A 9150-nucleotide genomic window follows, 5' to 3' on the forward strand; every position below is an offset into this window, starting at 1 on the left:
TTTTTTAAATTTTAATTTTATTTTACTTTGTATGTCTTTTTTCTCTTCATTTTCATGTATTGTCATCCAATTCTGAACTATGTGCCAAATTTGAAGTTTGCAGCTAGTCGGGAAGTTAGCTTAAAATCGATTACAAAATTCCACCCGGACAGACATACACGAAGGCAAGTTTATATAAACGTGGTAAAAAAAGTAAATATACAAGAAGGAAATTAAAGTTTTGAATGACTTCGAATAATATAATGCTGGCAACAGCATTATATTATTCGTAGTTGAAATTAAGCTTTCATGAATTAAATTTAGCTATTAAAAGTAAATAATTACGAATATTTATAATGTTTTTTTTATGGTAGACGAGCAAATTTGTATATATGTTACAGTTTCCTTAGAATTTATCGTGTTTAAGTATGTTTTCACTATCTCAGTTGATTTTAAATTTGGTCATGTTTACTTGGTCTTGGTCGAACGAAAATTGTTACAAGCTATGTTAGTTTAATGTTATCACTATTTTAAACTATTCTTAAGATACAGAATTGTTTCTGACATTATTTTGCTCGTAGAGATATTCGGTTCATTTTATTAATTACCGTATAGTTTACAGAAAATATGTCTATTTGTGCCTATAAATATGTAGTTACGAAACAATTTGCAACAGTAAGAAAAATAAAATAGTTTTTCAAATGATATATTCAAGAGAACAAGAAGAATTATTTTCATACAAAATTTCCCCCACGTAAAATACCCTTTCTTATTTTTTACAACATGAGTATTTAGATTTCGTTTTTCGTTTAAGTGGAAGCAATTTAAAAATTAAGCACCAAATAATGACTACGTGGATCGATCATTAATTTCTGGTGTGAATTTAAAAAAAATAATTTTACATTTTCTGAGTGATGTTGAAATTAAATAAATGTCATCCTTTAGGTAGTACAAGCAAAAGGTGGTCGCTTTGAAACCAATTAAACTTATTTAGTAGCAAAAGTTTACTCTTATTGTTATTCATTATATTCATTTATTTTTAACAAACTTAAGTTAAAAATTGTTTAATCCTTTTTTTTGACGTTGCCTGTAGATTGATTCTGTTCAACAGTTAAATTATTCATGTCACAGCGCTAGTTTTCTTTTCCTCATTAAATTAGAGTTTTTTACTATGCAATTCTAAAATACTTTCGTTCAATATAAATGATGTAGACTCTACAGTTTTAAAAATATTGAAATCTAAACTGAACTGTAAAGCACATTATAAAATCTTTATTATATAGTTTTATTAAAAGATTAGTAAAACAATAAGTATCAAAAGAGTTTTTTCTTATTACATTCGGCAGTTTAAATTGCATAATTTTTTCAAAGCGTAATGAATAAAATGATGCATTTTTATGCCATTTCAGAAATAGTTTTATTTGTTTTTCATAAATTGATAGTTCAGCCTCTTTTACGTCCTTTTTAACGAACAAAGACACACGGAGGATAAGATGATTGTGGTAAATTTACCACACTGTAAAATAATGACATTCATCATAAATTAGCCCATAACTCTGATTTTAAAAACTGAAATATACGGCATTTAAACCATTCAATTGGTAGTTTTTCGTTCATATGATAATGGTCTATTGGTAATTCTGGTTTTAAAAAAAATCGTTTTCATTGACACACATTTAGTAAAAAATACAAAACTGAAAAGTAAATTTTACCGAATAAATGGTTTTTATGACATGCTCTAAGGTATCATGTTAAAATTACTAACTTTTAGTACATCTACCAAGTTTTAACACACATTATGAAGTCATGTTTTATTGTTAATTTTGCTAATATCATTACCAAACAGTTCGGTAAAATTTACTGAGCTTTTTGGTGCTCCCATTGAGCTAGTAAAAAAGTTTTCCTTAGAGACTTTTTTCTCAGTGCAGAAACAGGAAAAACAACTACATAGTTAAGAAGGAGAGTGTAATAAGGTATCAATTAAAAATATTATCTGGCACAAATATTAAACTAGTTTTAATAGAAAAATTCTGTTTTTAGAAAAATGCTGGGAAATTAAAAAATACATAGTGAAAAAACATAGTCTTATTAAATATCTTTTCTTTTGAGTAGTTTGATTTAAATAATTTTAATATACTTATTCACGTGTTCATTATGTTCACGTGTTAAATAGATATATTTATTTATCATATAATAATTTGTCATTCTGCATCAATTGATGTATTGTAAACAGAGAAACATTTCAAGTTCATGAAATTAGTTTAAAAAGATTGATATTAGTTGTTGGTTTGTCGTCGGACTTCTGAGCCCAAGTCTGCGGGTTCGATCCCCGGTCCAGACACCGGATTTTCGGGATGCAGAAAATCCTCAGGGGCCATGTCGTATGATTATGCGACATGTAAAAGATCCCTGGAGTGCCTTATTGTCTCCTGGCATTTCCGGCAAAATTAAAATTCCTTGTGCACTTTATCATCCAAATAGAGTTTCGGTGCTGCCATCTAGTGTGGCAGAAACTAGACTTCCAAATTAACATGGACAACGGTATCTCACCCATTGTGGTTGTCCTGAAAGAGTGGATACCACTTCTGGAGAACTCACTAGGTCTGCTCATCGGGAAGACTGATTGTGCAGCTCATAGGAAATAAAAAAAATAAAAAAAGTCTAAAAAGATTATTTAGAACTTTAATTTTTTAATTAAGCATTCGATATTTTATTTAACTCAAGAGAAGTTTTTAAAAGTAAAATTCAACATGCACATACTTCGGAATTTTTTTATTTGAAGGAAAACAAAGTGGCTGCATTCTAACCGGCGACGTTGCCAATTAAGAAGTGGTAGATAAAAGAAACTGACTAATTCTTGACTCCTTAACTATTATGTCTTGCTTACACTAACCTAAAGTAACACTTTGATATAAATAAATTATAAGAGATGCTATTGTATTAAGGATTGATTTGAATAATTAGCGTATAATGAGATATGAGCTGCACATAAATTTAAAATTATCTATATTATGGTTGGAGTTTAAAACTTGTATGCATTGCTTTATGTTTTTAAACATTTCGAGAACAAGAAACGTATTTCTTTTATGTTTTATCTTTTCCATTTTGAATGCTTTAAAAACATGATTGTGGGATAAGTGAAAACCAAAATTGAAAAATCAGATTTACATTTATCATATTATTTATTTCAACATCCCTAGTTATCAAAATTATTCGCATAAAGTAAATAGACTGCTTCTTTTGCATGATGATCTGAATGAATTTTTTATGAAAAATTTTTTTTAGTTGACAATTTGCTTGTACATATCTGAAACTGCCATGTTTTTCAGGAATAATTTTGACTGAAATCATACTATCATAAAATTTTTAAAACTCACATATTTTTCAGGTCTTTTCACTAAGTTTTCCTCTAAGAGATTCTTCTTTTAAAATAAAAATTAATAAAGGCCAACAACAAAAACAAACCATTCTAAAAATTGTGAAAATCATTGATATATACTACAAATCCCATTTTATAGCTGTCAATATACAGGTATTCACGTTCTGATTAACTATATTCTTTGAATATTAAATTTTATTATTAAAATCAAATATACCGCGAAAAAAATGAAAATTTGTATTTTTTCTGCTGGCTAAACAAATAAAAGTTATTTTGAGCAATTAATAATATTAGATAGTATACCCAATTCATTAAAAAGTACTTTAAATTAAAATTCTTTATTTTTTTCACTCTCTTGATTGAGTATTGAACCGTATTTCCTTATATTCAGTTTATTAATGAGTTGCTTCAAGCAATTTTCTATAACGAAAAGTTCTGGTGAAGTTTTAATTAAGAATATGAGCGAAGGAATTCATTATTTTAATTACTTATTTTACAATATTTTTCAGGATTAAGGAAGCAATATCTGGAGATGTTGTACCTTCTAATATATTTAAATTTAATGTTATATTATTTTTACATGTCTTTATATATATATATATATATATATATATATATATATATATATATATATATATATATATATATATATATATATATATATATATATATATATATATATATATATATATATATATATATATATATATATATATATATATATATATATATATATATATATATATATATATATATATATATATATATATATATATATATATATATATATATATATATATATATATATATATATATATATATATATATATATATATATATATATATATATATATATATATATATATATATATATATATATATATATATATATATATATATATATATATATATATATATATATATATATATATATATATATATATATATATATATATATATATATATATATATATATATATATATATATATATATATATATATATATATATATATATATATATATATATATATATATATATATATATATATATATATATATATATATATATATATATATATATATATATATATATATATATATATATATATATATATATATATATATATATATATATATATATATATATATATATATATATATATATATATATATATATATATATATATATATATATATATATATATATATATATATATATATATATATATATATATATATATATATATATATATATATATATATATATATATATATATATATATATATATATATATATATATATATATATATATATATATATATATATATATATATATATATATATATATATATATATATATATATATATATATATATATATATATATATATATATATATATATATATATATATATATATATATATATATATATATATATATATATATATATATATATATATATATATATATATATATATATATATATATATATATATATATATATATATATATATATATATATATATATATATATATATATATANTGACGCCCGGTGGCTGAGCGGTAGCGCTTCGCGCTGTCGTGCCACAGGTCCTTGGTTCGATCCTTGGGCCGGGCAAGGCCGACTCAGCCTTTCATCCCTTCAGTGGGTCGATAAAATGAGTACCAAGCATGCTTGGGAACTAACACTGGGGGTTCCGCGTTCGGCTGACCACCTGACCGGAACATATGCTCTTGCACCCCAGAGCCCAAGGTCAAGAAAACTGAGATGGGCACAGTCGGCCTTGGCCCTCTTAATGGGCTGTCGCGCCACTGAGTTAGTTAGTTAGTTATCTTACTGTAATTATAAATTTATTAAAACTGAATAACAAAGATGGTGGCTGCTAATTTTCACCAAATAGTGCAAAAGAACATTCTAGGCGTTTCGCTACATCTGAAACTCTCCTTTGTTTTGGTGTATTGGGACACTTAATGAAGCATCATTTTAATGTAAAATAGGTGCCACTATTTTTGTGTACAGAATCACTAAATTGTTTTACAGAGTACAATTTAAAGCGCAGTGTAAAATTTGAACTATTGACAAATTAGAAAACTTAACTTCAGTCTAGAACAGAATGGCATGGCATGGAATTCAGAAGAAACATTGGAATTGTTCGGAGCTGTCAAGCCAGTGAAGAAAAGAAAATGCACTTTAGAGATATTTTTTGTAAATTTTGAAAAAAAAAAGAAATGGGAAAAATATTTAAATACTCCCAATTAAGAAAAAGCTATGATTTTTTTCGTTTTTTATCATTTTTTGTTACATACTTTAAATGAATGATTCTATTGTGGATAGTGCTTATGACATATTTTTCAAATGAAGAAACCTCATTATTGGAAATATTATTGCTAGCATTTCAAGTATGGTATTCGTCTCTAACATAATTTCATAGAACCCATCTGCATCGCTTTGGAATTACTGCTATTTGAGATAAGGAAGCCGAGTTCTAACTTTGAATTTCAAGCAACTGAACTATGCATGTAATCAAAGCGTTAAATTAAGACTAATAGTCTCTCATAACTGAGCAAATGAAACTTTGAGATAGAAACATGCAAGTAATGTTTAGACAAAGGTGTAAATATTGAAATGTTTGTAACTGTGCTAATGAACTACTTTTTTTTGATACAAGTAACAATCGCTGAAAATTTGCAGCTAATTATCATCATTATACTATCATTTTTATTTATATATTTTAATAACGAAAGTACTTTACTCATAATTTAAGAATAATGTTACCATATTGTAATAATTTTTATATTCTATTATCTTTTACATAGTAGTTAGCAATGATTTGCTTTAATGTAGTTATAAAATTTTTGTTTGGTTTAATGTAGAGATGTTTGTGGCAAATTTTATGATATGCTGTAGTTTCCTCCCCTCCCCTATTTTTTGCAATCTCAAAGTTTTGATAAATAGTACATTAGAACAATGTACTTAAAAATATGTAAAAAATTTTTTTAGGGAGATCAAGGAGATTAAAAAAAAATTATTGGAAATAGAATGTGTATTTAGAAATGAATTTAAAAACCATGATAGAGATTAAGAGATTAAGATAAGAGAACAAAAGATAATAAGAGATAATTATGATAAGAAATCATAAGAGATTAAGGTCATGAACCATGATAACTTTAAGAACAATAAACGTCGAGAGTCATAGATTGCATAAATTAGGGAAATCGAATTCAAAGTGTAGTAAAGGCATTACTTGTATACTAAAATTTAGAATATTATGCAAAAATTTTAGTATCATTTAGTTTTATTTGTGCACTCAATATTTGTGTATAAAAAATAAATCCTAAATTCCCATTAAAATCTAATGATTTACGCTAAGCTGTTACCTTAGGGATGTGAAAGTCCTATACATATAGTGAACAAAAGCACAAGGCACTCAACTCATATTTCAACTCTCAAAATCTAGTGAGAAATTCACAGGATGGGCAAAATATGTTTAGATTCAGATTTTGACCACATTTAAAGATTACGACAAGTTTTATTAAAAACCTGAATATACTAAAAAAATGGAATTCTCAATTAGCATTGACCAACTGGCTTATTTAAATAAGACCCCAGAAAAAAATGGAAATTGTAATTTTATGCATGAATTCACTCTTGAACCATTTTATTTTTTTAAAGTTATCAATAGTTTACTCTTTTAAATTAAAATGTTATTCATTTTCAATTTTTAGCATATTTTAATTATAACATCGGTAATACTTCAATAAAAAATAAACAAAATAAATAAATGAAATAAAATAAAATAACAACAATAATAAAAACTCACTGTACGAGCTAAAAGTTCCCAGCATGGAGGAAAAAAGGTTTGAAAGAAATGACACGATTTATCTATCAAAGTGTTTCCACTACCCCAATGTTTTGGACAATTTTTCAGCTATTGAAATAACTCTCTAACTAAAATTAGATATTAGGAACACAAGGTTATGTTAGGCTTTTTAGTAGGTTTAGTAGGATATTGAAGTTAAGTTGCATATTGTCTAACGAACCATGGAGTGCGGCTTATCTTGTGGAATGCGGCTTATCTGGCTTAACAGTTTATCTGGTGGTGCCATCTACCGTGAGAAATGGTAGATACTAGATGGTTTTGGTCCAGCCATCCATGCATGAATGCGATCTTATTTCAATAGTCCAGGGTCATCGATTGGGGAGTAAAGGAACGAAAGAAATATTCTGGTGTCAACGCTGGGATGAGAAATGCCGTTCAGTGATTGACAGATAAGTCCTCTATGCTATAGTACGCACCCACCTAGCCTTCATATGCTGGGTCATGTTGGAGAGGATGAAATTCTGGTTGCTTTATCTTACTTGGTGAAAACAGTCAATAAATGATTTTTCTCACACTTAGTAGTTTTTGAACCATCTTTTTACGATTGTTTTACTGTTTCGGTTGAACGCGGAGAAATAACAATGAAATAAATTATTATTTAGCCTCCTTCTTTTAAAAATTTTTAATATTGTTGAGAAGTAATAAAAAAATTTTTTCTCGAAAAGAAAAAGAAAAAAAAAGTATTTGTATGTGTGAGTTTTTACAAACCTTCACAGAATTTCCGATGACTTATGATACAAAATAACAAACGCTAACTTGTATAATATCAAATAATATGCTATCAAATATATAGTATTAAAACCAAATATACGATATCAATACAAATTAAACGATATCAAAATACTGTTTAAATTTCTCTTGGAGAGTATCATTTCGAATTCCTTTATAAGTCAGATTACTATGCTATTTTAAAAAAACAAAGATAAAAATAAAATATTGCTATTTATTTTATGTACATCCTTGAACTTTAAAGGAAATTAAATTTTAGCTAATTAATCTTACTTAAGAGATGGCATTTTATTTCTGATTTTGATTCTCTAAAAACTATGGCTATAATTTATAAAGAAATTTTGTTTATCGAATTAAGCATGTATAGCAATGCGTTATTTAAGATGTTATGTGTGTGTGCGTCATTTAAAATATGTTGAAATCATTTAAAATATAAATTTTTTAAATTATTTTTTATCTAGCCACACTAGGGATAGAGAGTTAATGAGGCCTCTTAATGAGGTGACTATGATTTTTATAAGGTGATGTTCAAATTCCTCTTCGACTCGCCATGACCACAGTGCTAACATAAAATATCTTTAGTGGTAGACGGACCATAGGTTACAATCCCCTTGCTGTCGGTTTTTGTGGTTTACCTTTCTATGTAACACAAATGCGGGTTAGTCGCATTAAAATGACCTTTTCAAAGGCTAGTTTGTTGCTAATACTTGATCTCGAAGTCTCATTGTCTTCTGGTTTCTTTAAAATTACATGGCCTCTGGGTTGAACATTAGCAGTAGTAAACTCAAAATTGAGTCGGCTGTTGAACCCGATTAAATACCAAAAATATACGTGGAAAGATAATATGTCCATTGTCTTGATCTCACGTGGGCAACATTTTATTTTATATCTAACGTGAGTATTTTTATTTCATATTTAATACTTTATAACCGTCGTTGAAAAACCTACCCAATTTTTGTGTTTACGACTACTAATGTTCAACTCCGTAGCCTTATTATTTTGAAACCAATCCAGAGGACAGGGAATTCCTGGATCAAGTATTGGGAAAAAATTTGCCTTCGTAGAGGACATTTTGATGGAACTAACCCACATTTACGTTGCATGGAGAGAAAAACCACGAAACCACCCATGGTTAGCCTGACTGCCAGGGGACTCTAACTTATCCGTCTATCACTAAGG

This window comes from Parasteatoda tepidariorum, chromosome 1 (genome assembly GCF_043381705.1).
Source record: "Parasteatoda tepidariorum isolate YZ-2023 chromosome 1, CAS_Ptep_4.0, whole genome shotgun sequence".
NCBI classification, from domain to species: Eukaryota; Metazoa; Arthropoda; class Arachnida; order Araneae; family Theridiidae; genus Parasteatoda; species Parasteatoda tepidariorum.